General features: G+C 40.7%; 1 protein-coding gene and 1 long non-coding RNA gene across 3 annotated transcripts in view; one reads left to right on the top strand and one right to left on the bottom strand.

Moving 5' to 3' along the window:
• LOC121929291 overlaps positions 1-15,681 on the top strand; it is a 26,052-nt gene extending 10,371 nt beyond the window's left edge. The window contains exons 2-3 of the long non-coding RNA XR_006103643.1: positions 7,741-7,859; positions 14,893-15,681. This is a non-coding gene — a long non-coding RNA (uncharacterized LOC121929291). The remainder of the gene's footprint in view (positions 1-7,740; positions 7,860-14,892) is intronic.
• The window catches only part of TMCC2 (transmembrane and coiled-coil domain family 2), a 129,990-nt gene that overhangs the window by 61,125 nt on the left and 47,447 nt on the right, over positions 1-21,418 (bottom strand). The window lies entirely within an intron of this gene.

Consider the following 21,418-nt stretch of genomic DNA (forward strand, 5'->3'; position numbering starts at 1 on the left):
TTGGAGCATGCCCAAATAAGGAAGCAGAGGGCTGGCCAATAGAGGCAGGGCAGTGCAGCAGACCCCGCCCCTGCTGGGTTCAGTCCTCCTGCTGCTGCTCCAGGCATGTTTCATAGGCAGCACTCTATAGAAGGCAGGCAGCAGCCCTGGGAGCTCAGAGTTGGGCAGCCACCCGGGGGCGGGGGTGGGGTTGGGACGGGACTGGGAAAGTCCCGCCCACCACCGTGAAATGGCAACCCTAACAAGCAGCCCAAGAGCCACCAGTGTGTTTCATGGCTCATTGGGGACTAGAACCTGGATATCCCAAATTTATCCCAAACAAACTAATCATTATATCATACTGGCTCTTATTCCATGTATTCTAAGTTTGCTCAAGAATCTTTGCTGAGGGACTTAAGAAATCCAAGTAAGTAATGTCTAGCAGATCATTCCCATTTACATACTTGTAAGAACTATTAAAGAAAACTAAGTCAAAAATGTATCTTTGCAGAAGCCGTGCTGATTCTTCTTCAGCAGGACTTGTCTTTCTATATTCTTGATAATTTTATGTTCACCCATACTGTACGTTGCAAACATCCTAGGACTGACATTATGTTGACTGTCTGTAATTTCTCAGTTCCTCATGGATTCCTTTTTTTAAAAATCTGCCTTATATTTGCCATTTCCAAGTTCTTTTATACCCAGGCTGATTACAGCATACTAGGATGTAGGAAAAGGTGCAAAACAAGCTAATCATCAGTCCACTGTAAATAATGGAAGTCTGTAAAGTATTCTATTGCAGAATAGTTTAAGGAGAAAAATGATAAACTATAGGTGAATGAACAGTGCTGTAGGGAGCTGAAGCTACCCATGTTTTCCTGTCTATGGTACTGTTGACACAAGGGTTAGATTGCATTAGTCAGTCAAAACATCATCTTGCTTTCCTTCTATCACCTATTTAGCACAACTGATGAAACCACAGTATAAAAATAACTCTGCATTATTTTTACCACCAGCAGAGGGAGATCTCTATCAACAGAACTGAGTTTGAACGATGAAACAGTCTAAAATGGTTTAGGATAAAGCAGGCGGTAGAGATTTAATTACAAATATCAACAACTCGGCAAAGTTCTTACTGAGACAATTATATAAGGGATTAATCTAGCTCTATCACTTAAGCCATTATGCAATGAACTCAGATTTCTTTTCATTTTTTTTATCATTGTGAGTGTAACATACAGTGTAGCATATACTGGGCTAAATCAGGTGAAGTATACATGTAACAGGGCAGAAGAGTACATACAACTGCCACCCATATTTTGTTGTAGTCACACCTACATCTGCATCTAAGATGGCCAGTGTAGGAGGGATGAAATCATGTTAGACACACATATGTAATTAAATGATTTGCTAGAACACCCTCAACTGTAAACACTCCTATACTGCAATGAAAATGTCCCATCTGATTTCGGAAGCTGAGTGGGTTTAGGTATGGCTAGCACTCAGACAGAAGACCACCAAGGAATACAAGTGATTTCCTGTCCTACCTAAAACTCTGGAAAATCAGTACCAGATAGGGTTGAAAATACTAAGCTAATGTTATAATTCACGATGTAGAATCAAGAAGAGTTAGACTAAGAGAGGCCTAACTCCAGGTGTCAGCTCGTTACCAGAACCTGGGCACTTGGGAGAAGATAAAACTAGGGAAGACCTTCAACAAGATGGGCCTCATCTCAGACGAAACTGACAGACATGATGAGGAGATGATACCATCCTCTCCAACACACTGACAAGGAAAAAAAGCAGCAATGGAAGAGTCAAAACCTCTTGACTGTCATATGGGCAGTCAATCCATTGTGCAATTGAGCAGAAAGTCATGCACTGCATCCAATGGGCTGGCAGCTGGGTGGGATGAGGGAGGTAGTTGTGTGATACTAGCCTCCCTCATCCTGCACTCCTCCTCTTCTGCATCCCTGTCTTTCCCCTTCTGCAGGACTGGGGAGATTCCTGAGGCTTTGATCCAGGCCCCCTCTCACCCATCTTTGTTCGGGGGGGGGGGGGCAGAAGAAAGACTGGATTCCTCCCTTTGCCAGCAACTTTCACAACCTGGAGCTACAGGGTAGCTGCCTGCCTGTGGGTGATACCATGGGCGTAGTAGCACTGGGATGACACCAACCCTAGTGATGCCACTGGCATAACTAACCATTTGCTGATAGCCTGCCTACCTCACACTAATGACAGAGCCAGCATTGCCTTTTTGATGCAATCTATGGTTGCTTGGCCACTATTACGTTTGTGATCAATTCAAAATTGTGTCTATTATTGTATTCAAGCATCTTAATCAGGATTTCCAGTTTAGGATTGTGCCAGGGTCTAGGGATGGCCCCTGATTATGTCATTGAGTATTATGCATTGGGTTGGAATAGAGAAGGGGTGGGAGGGGAGAGAATTTTTTCTGTTTGAAAATTAAGACAGAAATCTTAGCTAAGTGGATGTTCCCAAATCAAAGTAAAATTAGAGGGTTATTCTTTCTCACTTACATAGGGAGCTGGGATAATGAACATTAAATCTGCCTGCTTGCTTCTAGCTAGGTGGATACAGAGCAGAGTGGTGTGTGAACTCTGGCACTGTTCTTTTAACAGTTTGCCCACACATGCTATTATCATCTTACACCCCCAGTACTTGTTGTTAGCTTTTCACCATCAACCCCAAAGTGAACAATTCGGTTTCCTTTATGGACTGGGAAGTTGTTTCTCTTACACTGCTCAAAGAAGCAAATTTATGAAAGACATTTAATAAAAATGAACTTTAACGGACAACAAGCAAGGGTCTTATTTCCATATTTCTTTAGAAATAACAGCAACTTGTGGTTTCATAACTGATTTTGAATTGTTTAGGAACTCAAAACATTTTAATCATATTGAAAGGGACTTACTTCTACCAGATTTTACTTACCATATATAGTAACTTAAATTGTAACAATATGTGTTTCACACAATCCTTCCCGCACTCTTCGGTCCTCTGGAAAGAACCTGCTTCAACCTAAGAAGACCAGATTGTCTGTGGTGACCCAAAAGACCTTTTCTTCTGCCGTTCCTAGACTCTGGAACGGCCTGCCGGACGAGATCCGTCATATTACCAACTTGGAGGCCATTAAAAAGGTCATTAAGACGGATCTTTTCCGTCAGGCCTTTCCAGATTAGCCTCTCCTAATGCTGCCATCAGCCCCTGTCCTCTCCCCCACCCAGAAGAAGACATCTTCCTGCCCAACTCTACCCACAATTTTAGGGAACTTGCTTGGATTGTTTTAACTCAATGTATCATTTAATCTCTTTTTATTAATTTGACTATATTTTTTTATCATTGGGGGGAGGGTTGGGAGATGAGGGGTTTTTTATTGTAATTTGTACTGTACCATGTTTTATCTTTATAATGCTGTAATCCGCTTTGATTCCTTGCGAAAAAGCAGAATATAAATAAATTGTATCATCATCATCATCATCATCATCATCATCATTCAAAGGGCAGACAGACAATCTCTGACATTCTCCATCAAGTTCTTCCATGCCACTGAAACCATCATATTAGAAATAAAATAAAGACTGATGGAAGATGCCAACTTTCATAGAATCAGAGACTCACATGACCTATTACTGCAGATTAGAATTTGTATTTGTTTATTTGCATTTGCCAAAACATGGTCTCCTGAGAAGCTTAACTGAACAAACTTTAGTTGGTTTCCAACTACGAGAAATTCTACTTAAATTAGCTATCTCCCTTATACAGTACACAGAGTTTTTGATCCAACAGGTGGGTGGGAAATCTAAATGATTGCCAACTGAGGGCCAGGGAGACCAGATGCCAGAGAAGTAAGCTTCACTGCATGGTTCAAAATTCAAGATGTTATTAAATAGCTGTGCCAAGAGATACTTCTAATTTTCAATGGGTCTGTTGCTATTAGTAGGATTATTTCATAAAGTGGCTAACATGGCACTAGGCAGTCAAGTATAGAGTGCCATTAATTAACAAAAGCCCCAAAGGCCAACCATGTGGAAACATAGGGAGTAATAAACCAGGAACATTCAAGGAGTCATCCCACATTCATATGAGTACTACTTTCAAATTACTATTGTATTTGCTTTGTATGCCTTGTGAAATACTGAGGATTTAAAAAGCAGCAGAATGCCAGCTAATATGGAGAGCCTCCTTCTATCCAGCAGAATATTAGCCTGAAACCTAATCCAGTAAAATAATGTATTTTGACTTACTTTATTGATATATCTAAGGTCTAGCACACTATAAGCCATCCTGTCCCCTATGCTTATCCCCTTCCTAGTGGCAATCTATGACATCAACTGCCCTGGCATTCCATTTAATGCAAGAAGGACAGACGATAATTCTGCACTACTCATCTCTAAAGGAAAAAGGAGGTCTTTCTTGTGACAAGACCACATAATAGGCATTATGGGCCCAGTCTGTAGTCATTATGACAACACATCAAGTCCTGATGATGGCTCCATTCTTGTATGTTCCACCTTTTTGGTATGTTCCTCCTTTGATTCACCAATTTTATGATTCTAATGCTTAACTTGGCATATAGCATCAATGCCCATGACCAGCTTCCAACTGCAGAATGACAAGACAAGCCTTTTCACTAGCACTGAAGGTTGGATCAAAACATTTTGCTGCCCAAAGTAGAGCAGGCAGCCACTGCCTAAGATCAATCAACTTATTTTGCCTCTAAGGCACAAAATTCCACAAATATGTCTCTCCTTCCTTGATAGGAAAAATATATTAGTAATAAATAAATAAAAATGCCTTTTCACAATGCCAAAAACTGATTGCAATAAATTATTGTTCTCTGCCCCACATATAGGGCTAGCCCTACTATCACTGGAACGTTGCATAGCAAGTTTTCTAGTTAAGCACGACAACAGGATTGGGATCCTAATCTAGTCAAAGAAACATCATTCCCCATCCCTACCAAAAATGTTTAGATTAGAAGATTGCTAACAGAGGAGCTTCATCAATGACACAAAAGTACAACCATCAGCATTCCATGGATGAAACCATTATAATTAAAGTGATTTATATTTGCAGCACAGCTAGAGCTAAAATGGTTCTATTAATCCATGAAAGTACAACCAGATAAATTTATACCTGATGATTTTCCTGTATTCTGTCATATTACTGTAATCATGTATCTTAGTAAGTTTCCATGAAAGCAACAAACTTGTGTCAAGATATTATATGCAAAAAAATATGCTTACTGCACATTTCCCTGATTTTGTGAATTGCATTTGTCCTTCCTTCTTTCCCTAAGTCAAGGGTGAGAAACAGATGGCCCTCCAGATGTTCAAACATCCCCCATCATTGTTTGCGGTGGGACCAGTAGTCCAAACGTTTTGATGTCTACATGTTCCCCATCCCTTAAACGAATTTGGAAATTATCTCCCCAAAAGACACTGCCCCAACAGACAATTTCTTGTGGAGACTTAAGCTTAAGCACCAGCACATAGATGAAAGCTCTGTAAAGCAAATGTAACAAATTCCTCTCAGGAGGGGAAAAAGAGATAGAGTCAGATTTCTTTACTGCTGCAACCTCTTCTCAGTCATCTAGGTCAACCAAGGTCAGTACACACTGCACTGAGAATGGGAAGCATAGTCTTTCAAGTCATAAATACTGAGAAAAAAAAGTAGGCACAGTGAAACAGTCTTTTATTTATGGCACTGCCTCAAACCATCCTTAGTGTTACAGATTGTGTGTTTTGTGTGAGTTTTAGAGCATGTTTGACTTCATGTGTGCACAAACATTTAAACATATAATTTAGGATTAAATAGTGCACTTCTATGCCAGTGTGGCACAGAGATTTGAGAGCCAAGCCTACTCTGAATGTGTCTCACAAAAACACACACTCTGTGGTAGGGTTTTCCTAAGTGGAGTTAACTGAAGGCACATAACAACAACAGCAACAACATGAGTAGAATTGGAAGAACAGAGTGAGCACAAGTATATGTGGCTTTACAACATTACTTAGCCTATACTGTTGCTGAGGGTAGAATGACACTCAAGCCCTCAAAACTCTCAAACTATACATACATAACCTCATTTTGTCTTCCATTTTCATGTGAACACATGCATGTGTCTGCATGTGCATGAACACGCATCCATCCACCCACCCGTGTAGAACAGGAGCCTTCACTGTTCAAAGAGATTGGTACTGTTATTTCAAAAGAAGAGTTTCATTTTCTGTTTCAAAGAAAAATATAATACAGTACTATACAGGTCAATATCACAGAGTTATCGCCTTTATAGAATCAGCTAGGGGGCACATTTAAAGGTTTGTGCATGCACACACCTAGATGACTGAGAAGAGCTTCCCATTTCCTTAAGAATATTCACAGGAACGAACTTGTAGCAAGCTTAATTATTCACTGGTGTGTGTGTGTGTGTGTGTGTGTGTGTGTGTGTGTGTGTGTTATTTTAAGCTACCTTACTGATGCTTTTACTTGGTGCATATGTTTGGCACAGTTATAGTGGAGCACATGAAACAGAATGCTCTCTCTCATGTTAAGGCTCATTACTGAGGGAATAATATTTGACCCAAAGGTCTCTATATTGTCATGTCACTTTGCAGCAGACTAGATATTTCATGAGAAATGGCAGTATCAACTTGTTGTCCCATCGGAAGCTTATCTCTAAACACAGTTTCTTTGATCTATATCTGTATTTCTTTGATCTATATCTAAAAGCAAAAATATTTAGTTACTTGGGTTAATTTGTCTATGTTGAAGGGATTTTTATTCTATTCTACTCCCCCCCCCCCCGCCAGTGGTTTAATTTTCACCCTTTGCAACTTGTGTACGTTCATCACTGCCTTGGTAACAGATACTAGACATGCTTCAAGGTACATAAATAAATGAATCTCAAGCCTCAATTTATGAAACTTTTAGGTAACAATTTTATTGGTACAAAATTACACTTATTTTAAGACCTCTCCAAGAAAATGAGATGAATTATACTTTGAAGTGTCAAACAGGACCTGACTTTTGAACTTTCATATTAACTTGATGCTAATTTTAATAGATCACATTTGCCCCAGCTTTAATGTAGCTGGTTGTCCACTTGTGGCTGCCATTTTGATGATTTACCCGGGAGTAAGCTTTACTGAAATAACTGTGAATTACCTCTGAGCTGACCCAGTAAATGTCCTAAAAATAGCATTTTAATGCAATATCACAAGTATTGAGAACTAAGAGAACTAGAAGCTCTCACTAATTCTACAAGCTCTTCAGCTAGGCTCTGTCTATATAATCACTGTATTAAACTTTTATTAACCATCAAGTAATGAATTTGTCACCTTCAAATAGCAGGTGTGTCATTTTTTTCCTCTGTCAATGACCTTGTACATCAGAAAGATGTATCAGCTGAATTTTTGCCCGTTATGCATTATACTCAAGATATATGAGTCATTAAAATGGTAGAAAATCTACTCTGTATTCAAAACAAATAAGCTATAACCACAAAATGTCAGCTGATAAAAGTCATGTGAAGGCACAGAAGCATTTAGGCATCCATCGACACAACTAGATAGAATGCAAGTTATTTTTAATGAGGACTATATCTCATCCAGAACTGAGTATACCCCACCTCCAGTTTGACAAACTATCCAGCAAAAGCATCAGGAACCAGTATGTCTCTTGACTTTCATCCTGTCCACTGTATTTGTTTATTTAATTTGTTTATTATTTCATCCACAGATTATATGATCCCAGGATGGATCGCAGATATTGAAAAATCAGGTCCACTGCTACACCCAGATCGACTGACTTTACAAAAGCTCATACTACCAGCTTCTTTCTGTCATTTAGTTTCAAAGGTACTACTGTATAAGATCCCTTTGCATACTAATTTTCCAGACTAACACAGCTATGTATTTGAATATACTGGAATTGTACAGATTATGTGACATGTAGAATCCCTCCCTATACAGTTTAGAAAAAGAACTATTTAAGCTTAGTTGCTACAAAGTTACCACAAATGCTTTAGGGAAACGTAAATGGAAACACAAAACGTAGGATGACAGGGCTTCTGACGAAGTTACTTTGCAAACATTCCACACAAACAGAATAAATTATGGCATACACAATAAATACAGTATAAAATAGCATAAGCAAAATTTTAAAAGATGCTACAGATTCAGAGTAGAAAGAAATATTTATTTATTTATTTATTTTCTTATTTATTTATACCTGCTTTTCTCCTGAATGGAAATCAAAATGGCATATGGAATAATGCAGAAATATCAGTAAGCTATCTTATTTTGAAATAATCATCTTATTTTAATAATATAATTTTTTTGAAATATCACTAAGGTATTTTAATTTTACTTTTAAATATATTTGTAAATATCACTAAGCTATCTTATCTTAAAACACACTTACCTGTAAATGTCACTGAGTTCAGCCAAAATTTACAAAATGAAGTCGAAGTCTTTTGTACTGTTCATTGCTAGTTCCAAACTGTAACTAAACCTAAGAACATGTTACTGAAACAAACTCATACTTTCTCTGTTTATCCCTGACCTTGTTTCCCTCCATTTTTGTTTCCTCTGGTGAAAACCCTATACACTTTTAGTTTAGTTTAAATACACATCAGTGCAATTACACTAAACCCCATAGCTACGCACGTGACTGTTCCACCAGTACCAAAGTCTTGGGCTTACCCTTTGTGCAATGGTGCACTTGTTTTCCAATCACCAAGTCAAAGAGAGAGTAATACATGTGCTAGTGGGCCAGCTGGCTGTACTAGGGACCACACTTATGCAACTGCTCAGAAAGTGCAACTGCTTATGCAATTATTTCTATGCTACCATAGTTTCCTAACAGGATTTGGGGCACTACATCTAATTCAAATAGTACCCCCTTGAGACAGGTACTTGTCTTTATTCTTTAGAAGCCACATGCATTGATGGTGCTATATACATGCAATAAAGCAATGAGTGTCACTATATAGTGTCAATCCTACTCTCAGGATAGCCAGTGTGGTGTAGTGGTCTGAGTGTTAGACTCAGATTCTGGAAGACAAAGGTTCAAATCCCTCTTCAGAAACCCACTGGTTTACCTTGGGCAAGTCACACTCTCTTATGTTTAGAGGAAATGGCAAAGCCACTATGAAAACATATTGCCAAGAAAATCCTAGGATAAGCTGACATAAGTCAGAGACAACTTGAAGGCACATAATAACAACAACCTGCTCTTGGGCAGAGTAAGGGAGTCACCCCAGGCACCTGAAGCTGAGAGATCGCAGCAGGGTGGAAGAGAGCTCTCTCTGCTAGGCTGGTCTGCTGCCTTCTAGCATTGTGGAAGATGCTACCTCGTTACTCATGTTGAAGAAATACTCAGTGACAAGTCAAGTTGATTTTTCTATATACAGTAGTAGTGGAGGGGGGCATCTTGTCCTTCTCCTCAGGCGGTAAAGTTTCAAATCAGCCCTGGTGCTACATAAATGCAATAGCAGCAACAGTAGCTGTAAGCATCTACATAAAGGGCCAATGCAGGTTATGCTTTGGACCCTTCTGGAGGAACATTTTATGTTAACGGGGTTTGTGGAAACAGTGTTTGTGGCCTAGCTAAAAGGTGAACTTTGAAAGGGACTTGAAAACTATATAGATATCCTTTTAAACTTGTCTCCAAAAATATCATTTTCCATTATACTTTCCCCTTTCTACAAAACAACAACAAGCCAATCATTGCACAGAGACATTGTAACAGACATATGGTAAAACACAATCAGTCTTTTTTCTTGTATCCTTATAGGTGTATTATGTGTTATTGTGTGTCGGCTGTATGTGACACTGCTGTGTACCAAATGGCAAGTGAAATAAGAGAAGAAAAATGCAGGTGCTATTGTTTCCATTACTCCATCAAGCAACAAAAAGTCTCAAGCTCACATTTCATGCTTAAGCTTGATGCAGAAAGAAATTCATTACAACTGCTCAAGGGACAATTGCAGCCTGTCATGATCTCTCTCTCTCCTCTGGATCCTTTTCTTCTGAATGTATAACTGAGGTTGCCAGAAGGTCGCTGTGCTCCTCAATGGTATCAGTGTGGAACAGGAGCCTGTCACCCAAGACCTTTTCCCCCCTTTCAAGCAAGGAAATCTCTGTCCATGTCCATCATCCAAACCACCTCAGCCACAAAGGACATAAGAGCACTGGGAGGGGGAGCCAAGAAACTATTTTCCCCTTATTCTCTCAATGCCTAACAAGCTGTTGCTGAAGTCAATATAGCTAAGGGAATAAAGGCACAATAGTTGTAGGCAATGTTTTGAGTCAATTACTGGAGAGTATTTTTAAAACCAATTTTAGATTAACTGTAATGTGCGGCCCTGAGGTTGTAAGCAGCCCAGCATCCACTCAGACTACCTCAGACTGCACTTTTTTCTGGCAGAAAAGAATGAACTGATTCTCTTGGTTGCTTTTGGGAAAGCCAGTTCACCTTTTAGCCAGGCCATATTCTCGTGTCCGCATAAATACTGTTTAACATAGAAAAATGCATGTATTTCAAAGGCAAAGTTTTTGGCATTCCATCGCCTTCTGATTTTGCTTTTTGTTTGTTTTTGGCAATTCATAGAATCATTGAGTTGAAAGGGATGCAAGTCCAACTCCCTGTCATGAAGTTATCAATCACCCACTAAGGCTATCTGTTCTACTGTCAAACAACTCGTATCATCAAGAAACATTTCCTAATATTTAGGTGGGATTTCTTTTTCTTGTAATTTAAATCCTCTGGTTCTTCTTCTATATGACATCATGTCAAATGTTTAAAGAATGCCCATCACCAGAAGGTGCCAGGGCATATCAAATCATGCAGCGCTGGAGTAGAAACTTGGCCCATATACCCACCAAAGTTGCCTACCGTGTGCTAAATCTAATTTACATGAATAGCTGTTGCTCATTTCATACTTTTTAGCTTCCCAGCTCCAATAGCTCTGTATGTCGCATGTTACAGAAGTTTGCATTTCAGCATCCAAATATGAGATAATGGCAAAACAGCCACATGTACAAATGGGACACATGTTCATTCGAGTTTTGTCAAATTCACACTTGGGATTACTATTCATTAAATTTGTAACCTGTTAGAGCCACTTAATGTTTACACATCATGCCAAAACAACTCACAGACTAACATTCAACAGGTCTGTGGCTCTCTAACATGTACCATTATGATAGGGGCAGCCAGGTTTTGGACTTTCCACTTAGCCTTCCTGGGGTCCCCAAAGTGATGCCACTCCTTTTCCCATGGTGCCATAATTGGGTCGTTTCCAGCTGTAGTGGACTGGGCCTCTGCCACCAAGCTGATGGGTTTTGGAATCCTTGTTGCCATCATGGCCAGATGTTAGCAGCTATCCTGTGGCATGGAAGAGCAAACTTGTATTTGTGACCTTGTTTGATACTTTTTGCATTCATTGATACCTTGCAGTCTGAGGCCGGAAAAAGATATGAAGGCTGGGAATGGACTGAGGGAGAGAGTTTTCACTACAGTATTAATAAGCTGCTTGTTCTCATAGCTATGGGGGGGGGGGTCATGCTTCTCTACTTTGATTTTCTTGCTTTGTCCTACACTATATAACTCTTGGGAATGCATCTTCTGTTGGCTCTTGTGGGGAGTTCATTTAATTACTGCTTGAGAAAGAAGTCTGGGTAGCGTTTGTTTAGGGGCCCAATTCTACAACTGGCTGTGAGGGGATGCTGGATTCTATCAACAAAAGGGCTAGAATGCTTCTCTGCTCTGTAGCACCTGCTGCATCATTTACCATTAACAAAGCTTACTCTATAGCAGTAATGTGTATCAATGTTCAGCACTGAAGGAATTCTCAGAGAGACCTGAACCTATACCCAGTTCTATAAGATGCCAGCTTGTGTATACTTCCCCACTTTCCATTCTAAAAATCCCTCCTCTTACCTCTTCGCTTCTGGTAGTAAGAGTTTTAAACTAAAATATGCTAGTATTTATGGTTCAAACCTCTTGCCCCTTGCCCAGTCCATCACTTGAATGCAGTCCTGCTCCCAAATGCTCTGAAATTTAATTTGGCCTTTGGACTAAAGAGGTTCCCCCATTCTTGATTTATGATAAATGTGTCTACAAATATGCATAGCCCATACACTCATTTAGATAGCTCATGACAGCATACTCTCTTGAATCTGCCTTTAAAGGCTATGTGAAAGCTGATAATTTCTTAATGATGTCTGGTTGTTCTGGGGGCATTATTTTACCTGTTTTGCTCTTTTAAATACAGCCTTAACATCTAAATTCAAGACAGTTAACAATAAAATAAAATAATAAAATAAAATTGGTATACCTAGATTGCATCACATAATAATGTGAGCAATACAAGTTATGTGTGTATACATATGTCCATAGTCAAATACATACGCCACATAAAATTGAAACCCTTTCAAAAGCTTGTCTGAACAGAACAAAAACAGTTTGCACAGCTGAGAAGAGGTACTTCTTTCCTTCTTGGTTCATTTCAGTTTCTAAGGCTCTTGGCTTTTCATGGCTTGTATTAAGCCAACAACAAATATTTATTCCATCTGCACAAGTGGTTCTCCTTTGTTATTCACCCTGAACTCTTGGACTCAGGTGATATAGAAAGAACAAATCATATGGCTGGTACCTTAAAAATCTCAAGATGCCAAGGGGTTAAAGCAAAAGAAGCTGGGAAATTCAGCATCTGATTCAGAAGCTCCAACTCCAACATATACTAATAAATGCAGCATGGGATACCATTCAATGGTGCTTCAAGCTCTGCATGCAGAGAAGAGGTACAGTCACTACCATATGAAAGGAACTGGGAAATAGTGGAGACAAGAGCAGAATACCAGTTACTGTTGCTAGATACTGGTTCTTTCAAATTGGTCTAAAGAAATACAGATTCTTGTGACATAGCTCTTTGGATTTTAGACAGTTTTTTCCAGTTCTCACATTCATATCTGGCCACTCCAATTTCTGCAGGAGGGACCTATTTATAGCAAATTCTTTCTCTTCCAAAGTTTCTTTAAAAATTGGATTATGGTTTGCTGGTGTGGTCCTATTGTCTGAAGGGTACATTTTCTCCCCCCTCCTTTTTTTTTAATATTATTATGTTATAATGCAAAAGTGCCATTTCATTGAATTGTAGTACTATAACTCTATTTTTTATCATTAAAAAAAAGACAGAGAAAAGGAAATAGGGGTTTTTGTTTTGTTTGTTCCAATATGTCTCAGAATTAAAAAGAACTGCACTTGAGGGTGGGAATAGTATGTTGCTGCCTGTGCTAGAAAGTGCCACAAGACAGTTCAGGATGGCAGCAATATTTGGATTTTTTAAAAAAAGCCAAGGACTACAGCAAGAAATACCACAACCTCCAGCAACCTCCTGACATATTTGCCCACTGTGAAGGTGTCTGCTGTTGGCCTATCAATAACTGTATGCTGCTGATCAACCAACACTTACGCCTCTGCTGAACCTTGAGGCCCTTTCTCTCTTAGCCCAGATACACCAGTAGAGATAGCCCCTTGTTTACCAGCACACTGCCTTATCTCCCAGGGCCAGCCCAAGACATTTTAGCACTTACTGAGAAGGACAAAACAACACCCCTCCCCATTCTACATACAGAAAACAATGAGATTGGTAGATGAATTTTGTTGTAACACTGGCGAAAAGCTAGTGACTTCACTTGAGGTAATCACCTAAGTGCATACAAATGTACACATGGAGGTTTCTTTCAGCAGACATTTGTGTCAGATACACAAACACTTCAGCAAACCTATGTAATGAGTGCTATATGAATGTAATGGATCATGGTCCTACTCCCAGCTCACAAAGGGTTAGTCAAGTGTCCTGTATTGTAAGAGATTTCACTTATTTGAGGTCCAAAAAGTATGTCCCTTGTTGAGGGTTGGAAAGCTTTTCTTTTTAGATTGAATGAACAGAATGCCAAACAAACAAAAAACACCTCAACAACATATTTTGGAGTGTGGGCCTTTAAAAAGGCAAAAATGTGTGGATTGTGTAATTTATGAGCATGGACATTATGTTAACTTCACAGAGAAACACACTGCTAAGTTAACTAAAATCAATACTTTTATTTGGTACTTTAATAGGACACAAACTTGTAATTGCTACTGCCTGATTGTCAACCCTGCCCATCATGAATTTCAACTGTCCCTTCTTGCTATTTTGAAAGCCTGGCAACTCTAAGGAGTTTATCATACAGGAGGGAAGCACCCAGATCCTGTGGATAAATGGGGTTTAAAAGCAATGCGATTTTGCAGCTTTCTGCATGGGTTAATGTTGGGTTAATTAATGTCAAATCACCCAACATGTCTGAAAACAATCCTGTTCTTGCGAGATATTCCCAGGATTTAAACCCCATTTATCCATGGGATTTGGACGCTTTGCCTGCCGTGTGATAAACTTCTTAGCTCACATTACTGAAGATGGTAAGAAGAGTGCCGAGATAGAGCCCTTATGCTCCTGTGATGGTGTGAGTTGATCCTTCACTGGACATTGGGCAAGCAGTTTTAAGTGACCAGGTTTTATAAATGTGGAGAAGGTACTTATTATAGATATATGGGGGGAAAGACCCTCACACAGCAGGATGCAGTCAATCATCTTTCTTTCTTTCTTTCTTTCTTTCTTTCTTGAAAAAAGGATTAATGTTAAATCATCAGTCCAGCTAGTCCAGTTCATGTTACTGAATATAACAATTTCTATGTATGACAAGGCAAGCTAACTATGTTACTCGCTGCTTAGGCTCCATTTCTTCACTCCAGAAAGTAATGAGTGGTAACACAGAAGAATGTGAATATGATGATCTCACAATGTATAGCAAAAAGCACATAATTTTCTTTTACACCTCACAGAATATCTAATTGCTGCAATAACTACACAGCCCAAGGAACACTGCCATGGGATCTCTCCACACAAGTCAGAAAAGCAAGAGGAGACAATACATCACCACACAGGATAAAGCAGCAAGGCAAGGCAGCTATCAGGATGAGGCTATCATCAGCTTCCTCAGTGGGATGAAAGTAATGTTGAAACGAGCCCTACAATTAGAACTATGAACAAAAGAGAGTTTGAAAAAGATAAAACAATCCTCATGCTTAGATGTTGATCTGTGATGCTTCTTTTCTCTTTGTGGATCCCTGTATTTGCAATCTATACCTCAACAAGCAAACAATCCACTGGGTAAAGAAAAAAAAAAGGGTCTCAGGAATGAAGTGAACCTCCTTCTGATTTAAATATGCACACCATGCTTTGGCTACATAAAATTATTTCCAAAGAGCAAAAGGAGCAATTTATACTTGTCTTATTAGGGTACCAGTCCAAATTCAGCATTGGTAGTATGATTACTGAATAACAGTATGGAGTGGGAATCAAGGGACCTCCTGCCGCCCTTCTTGCCACCCAGGAAAATCCAGTTAATTCTAATCCATGTTCTTAATTGTAGTCTTCCTTTAAACATCACTAGTTTGATTAAATTAACTAAATCAGATTACAAGCATCTCCTGGCCTAGTTCATTTCACTCCTAAATAAACCTCTGATAAAGAGGCCTTACAGTATTATCTCCACCCTACCCCATCCCCATCTTTTATATGCCAGGTAAGTGTTTGTTCCATTTGCATTATTTCAAAACGTATTAAACACAACTCTAAAATAAGACAGACACACACACACACACACACACACACACACACACACACACACACACAGAGAGAGAGAGAGAGAGAGTTCTGGCCACATGGTGTGGGCCAAACTGCTGAAAATAGATAGCATACCTGCCACAGTTATTAAAGATAGTAGCCATATGTCTGTACATTACCAAGAAGCAACTTGTGACCATGGAAAGAGACTGCTGTAATACATTAGCACACAATAGGGCTCAGATTTTGACCCGAGTACCCAGCTACTTTAACAATAGTAATGAACAAAAACAGATATGGATTGCATGTGTCTTTCCCTCTCTGTCAGGCAACTTTACCATCTTTAAAACATTTAGCTAAAATTGCAGCTCTTGCCTCTCTGTATCTCTCCCAGACACATATGCAAGCTGGCACCCTTGACAGTTTTCCAAGCTCAAATTCATTTTGGCAGGAGCCTGAAGCTCTACAGTCCTGATACTTATTCCCCCTGTCCCCAGGGAGACACAGCTGTTGGTTTTGTGAGATGCAAAGCTAGAAAGAACTGAAGATCAAGATTTTTTTGGTACTATTTCTGACACCAATAGGAGATACGGTAAGTACAGGAGAAAATGGATCTAGATCCTTGTGCTACATTACTTGGAGAATTATGTTTTCAGAGCAAGGAATCTGAAGTGTGGGCTTCAGGTCTTTGAAAATATAGAAAAAGCTAAATCTCAAAAGCAAAGCCATAACAAATCAGGGGTTGCTAGCTCAGGTTCTTAGGAAGAAGGAGAAGTGAGTGACTAAAGTATGGAAATGCAATGAAAGGAAACTTGCTTTCCTCAGAATTTTCTACATGATCAAAGCATGCCCCAAATAAATTTATAGTGAGGGCTTTCCCCCACCCCATCCCATTCAGGGATTAAGAAGGAAAAATCACTTTTGCAAGCAGTATGAACAGGGCTTGGTACAAAATAAGCTCACTGCCTGGAAGTGGCACAGCTTGTTGGCCAATTTTTCTTAAAACCCTCAAAACTGTGCACAATTTTCTGTACAAATACTGAAACCGAAAAGCCATTGTCTTATATATGCTGCCTTAATAACAGCTCACTAAGAGGAAATGATGGCTATATGACCCAATTTTATTTTATTTTTTGCAACATCCCTACTCATCTTTTCTATTTTTGAGAAGACAGTTCTCATTCCTGCCAATGGAATATTTTCCTCTTATCTCAACATAGGTGCACATGTGCACATAGGTGTGTACAAACACATGTATATAATCAGCATCATTTATAGGATTGTATTTCTTTTACATGTTGCTATATATACACTAATATTATATATATAATTATTATATTTATATAATAATTACACACACACACATACACCACAGCCTGGCTATTCAAAATAATAATTAACATGGACATAAGTATATTATAGATAAACATACCATGCTATCCCCCTTCTAAAAAGAACACAGTTTCCCAGCATAAATCAGTGTAGCACACAAAATAAACTATGTATTAAAACTGGGAGTTTATACCTAAATCCAGTTGCTGCATTCAATTAGAGTGCAACTACTGAACTGAAATCAGTTGCTGAGTTATGCCACTTATATAAATCCAACTGCTTCTTTGGGCCTTTTCTACTTGGGACTATTTCTTGGATTAAGACCACAGTACCCAGAAGAGGACTTAAGTCATGAACTGTAGTAATGCAAACAAATCCAAATGCATGAAATAAGCAAAACATCTAAAATGGGGTCACAGCCTAAGAAAGAAGCAGCTCTTTTTATGATCTGCTTATTAATTGATAAAATGAAAGAGAAACAACACAGGTATGGGGGCATTATTTAATCATTATCCAAAGGCAAGGCAAAATAACTTACCTGGGACAAAGGTTCCAGCCTGGCATCTACCTTCCTAATCCACAGTAATCAAGACCCTGACACTGTACCTCCACATTGTGTGAGACCTATGCCAGAGCAGTATCCTAGGTACAAGGGGATGTAGGGAATTGTGTTTCCCATGGCTACTGAGTCCTCATTACAGACTCAGGAGTCCCAAAAAACTGCATTTCTCAGGACATTAATGAAAGATTGTGTTTGTATGCATGCTGAGAAGTTATGGAATAGTATATGTTCCAAAGGTCCTCTCTTCTGCAAAGTTACTATTGGAACATCCTTTCCACAAAATGTTGTGCTTTGTGGCTCCATGCCTTCAAGTAGTTTCCAAACATTCGAATAACCTCTGGATGAAACAGGTGCAGCTTGGGAGTTCATGGATTCCATGACAGGCATGGGCCTATCCCAATTGGTTTCTGGGCCAACACATTGTGCAGGTCATACCCTTGATGCGGTCTTCAATACGGAGCAGGAATATCCATGGGTGGAGGTAACTAGTACCACCGCACTGTCGTGGACGGATCATTTCCTGGTCAAGGCTGAACTAAGAGCCACAGTCTGCCCCAGCTTTAAGACAGAGCTAACCAGCTTTAAGACAGAGCTGAAAACCATATTGTTTAGGGAAGCGTTTTCAGGGAATTTGTGATTGTCATCTGGCTGTCTGACAATATTTGATGTGATGTGATTTGTTTGATATTTGATGTTTTTAATCTGTTTTTTCTTTTCTATATGGTAATTTTATCTATTCCTCTTTTAAATGTTATTATCTTAGAATGTACGCCTTGGGCAGGCTTTTATTTACTCCTAATTTTACCGACTTTGTACAGCGCTGTGTATAATTACAGCGCTATAGAAATAAAGTTTAATAATAATAATAATAATGTCTGCATTTTGTTGTTTCTGTCCTTAGTTAAGAGTCTTTGTTGAGGGTACCTTTAGCAAGCTGGCCCTCCTTTTTTGGCCCTGCGGCAATTAGGCAAAGTCCAGGAAATTTGAAGTCTATTTGCATCTCAACAAAGACTCTTTTGCAATTCAATATGTCTCCATTTCTGTGAGGCCACAGGCCTCTGTAACATCTTGCCTGATGAAGAAGCCAGTGGAAATCTGAAAGCTTGCAACAAGTATATTGTGCAGTTCGGTTGGCCAATTAAGGTGTCACTCTTTGATGGATTTTTATCAGGGCTGAACCCTGCTCTATGGAAGATGAAGAATGGCTTAATAACACACACAAAAATCTAACAATCCATTTTTAGAAAATATGTCATCAAAGCCTGTGTGTGTGAGAGACCGGGGGGGGGGGGGGGGTCCAGCAAGAGAGCAGAAATAAGTAAGAGATCCAGATCAAGAGAATAAAGCTCCTCTTGTGCTGTAAGTTTTTGGAGACTGGTCTCCAGCCTTATGGAGAGATCATCAGGTGGGCTTTTGTGAACACAAAAAAGAAGGGGAGGAGGGTCTCTCCTGAGAAAGAGGCTGGTGGGTATTCAAAGATCAGGTCTGCTGTATCTGCATTGTAAAAGGCCACCAGGCCTCCTTCACAATTCAGAGTCACCCGGATCCTCTTGGGTTCCTCCTTCGGGGTCTGTACACAGACTGGAGACAGGTGGGGGGCCCTGTATGCATTTGCCCACTTCCCCATGTCCCAGATCCCTGCCTTGGGGCCATCCAGAATGAAGCCCTTTCTCTCCACAGACTTCCTAGCCACCCCCACAGCCCACTCCTCCTTACGTTCCACAATGATTTCCCAAAAATGCCTGCCTCCTGTGAATCCCTCACGGCCCAGCACATAAGTGTGTCTGTCAAATCTTTCCGGATTGTCAGGAAGATCTTGAGGTTTCTCTCCATATGTCACAGTCCGATGACCCACAGACAAGATGAGACGAGGATGTGCTGTCTCTGGATCCAGAGTCACTTTTGCTGTTTTAGAGATGGTAGCAGATTAAGAAAAAGAAAGTGACATCAACAGAGAGATCGGCTTCCTAAATCTAATCAAGTGACAAGAAAAGTTTCCCACAGATCTATAGAGCTGTCATGTTCTGCCTTCAGGACTGGGATTCTGATCTCCTTGTTGTTGTTGTTGTTGTTGTGAAGTCAAAGGCTTTCATGGGCAGCATCCATAATTTTTTGTGGGTTTTTCAGTCTATGTGGCCATGTGCTAGAAGAGTTTATTCCTGACGTTTCGCCTGCATCGTTGGCTGATATCTTCTTTAAAGATGCCAACCACAGATGCAGACAAAACCTCAGGAATAAACTCTTCTAGGACATGGCCACATAGACCGAAAAATCCACAAAAAACTATTATTATTATTATTATTACTACTACTACTACTATTTGTGTAATACTCTCTAATCTGTTCTTCTAAGGGATTATCCAGCCCAACTCCATATTATTGTCCTGCATATTTCAGTGTTACTGGCTGCAGGAGATTGGTTTGCCTGAGGCAAGTACTCAAAGTCCACCAAACCTCCGAAAGCTTATGCTACAAATTCTTCTAGACAGTTTGTCTCAAATGTGGTACAAGATCCCTTTGCATACTGATATTCTAGACTATGAACTTTATCGGACATATTCCCCCTCCCTCCCGTTATGGGAATAGGAAGGGGACACTTGGGGCCGTATGTGACCAAGAAAAAACGGATTTTACCGTACAGCAAGGTGTCCTCAAAATTCCATTCCCTGGCCCCAAGCCATCCTCATTCAATGCTGAGGGATGTTAAATGTTCGGGTTGGAAGTCTTCTGGCCAAGCAAAATGGTGTGCCTCAGCCCTGAATGGGGACAGCTTGGGAATGGAATGGGGCCATTTTGAGGACACTTTGCTGTGCGGTAAAATCCGTTTTTTCTCGGTCGTGCACTGCCCCGAGTGTCCCCTTCTCATTCCCGTAATGTGGGGAAAATGTGTGCGATAATGTTCTATCACAGCTATGGCCCTATACAGACCAGTACTTTGGGCCGGTATGGGGACAGAGTCAGGGTTTAGCGTCCTCATGACACACACCCAACTCCGCATCCCAGGGCACCATGATGCTGTGTGTCACTCCACATGGTGTGTGGCATCATGGCACACCTCCAGCGCTGCATCCAGATGATGCAGCGCCAAAGGAGAGCCATATAACCACACCGCCATGGCTATAGCGCCTTTTTGAGGGAACCAAAAGGAGCCACTTTTGGTTGCTCCTTTTTGCGCTCTCGAAAGGCCGGATCAGGGCCACAGCATAAGGTTTCCACAGCCCTAATCCAGCTAAGAAAGGGGCAGTCTGTCTAGCCCCTAGGTCTCTGTTGTCAGTTGTAAATCACTATGGCGGGTTACAGACCGCCAGGAAGTACGCGATGAGCGCGTACTAGGGTTAGGAAGGGGCAGTGCTTCCGCACCCCCTAACCTTACTATGCACTCTGCACGTAGAAAATGGCCATTCCACATGGCCGCCGCCATCACTACGTCACGACCGTGCTGCCTCCAAACGAGGTGGTGTGGTTGTGACGTATTGGGGCCACGCCAGGGTGCCTAGGGTGCCCTTTCCGCGACCCCGGAAGGAGCTCCATTTCGGAGCTCCTTCCTGGCTTTGCGTCGCTGGGTGCAGCCTTCAGACGGCTGCGTCCAGCGACACAGAGGAGAAAGGGTACTAGCAGCCCCTTTCTCCTCCTCCCTGCCGTTGCGGGGTGTCCTTGGGGCTTGGAGCCCCAAGGACACCCCTTTCCAGGTGGCAGGGAAGCGGTGTTTTGCCGCTTCCCCACGGCCTGGAAAGTGGCAGATTGGGGCCTCAGTGGCTGCCGCTCTGGCTGCTGAGGCCCTGATCCGGCAGGGAAATGGGCGGATGCAGGCCGCCGCTTTTTGGCGGTCTGTAACCCGCCTTTGATTGG

This window comes from Sceloporus undulatus, chromosome 4 (assembly GCF_019175285.1).
Source record: "Sceloporus undulatus isolate JIND9_A2432 ecotype Alabama chromosome 4, SceUnd_v1.1, whole genome shotgun sequence".
Taxonomy (NCBI): domain Eukaryota; kingdom Metazoa; phylum Chordata; class Lepidosauria; order Squamata; family Phrynosomatidae; genus Sceloporus; species Sceloporus undulatus.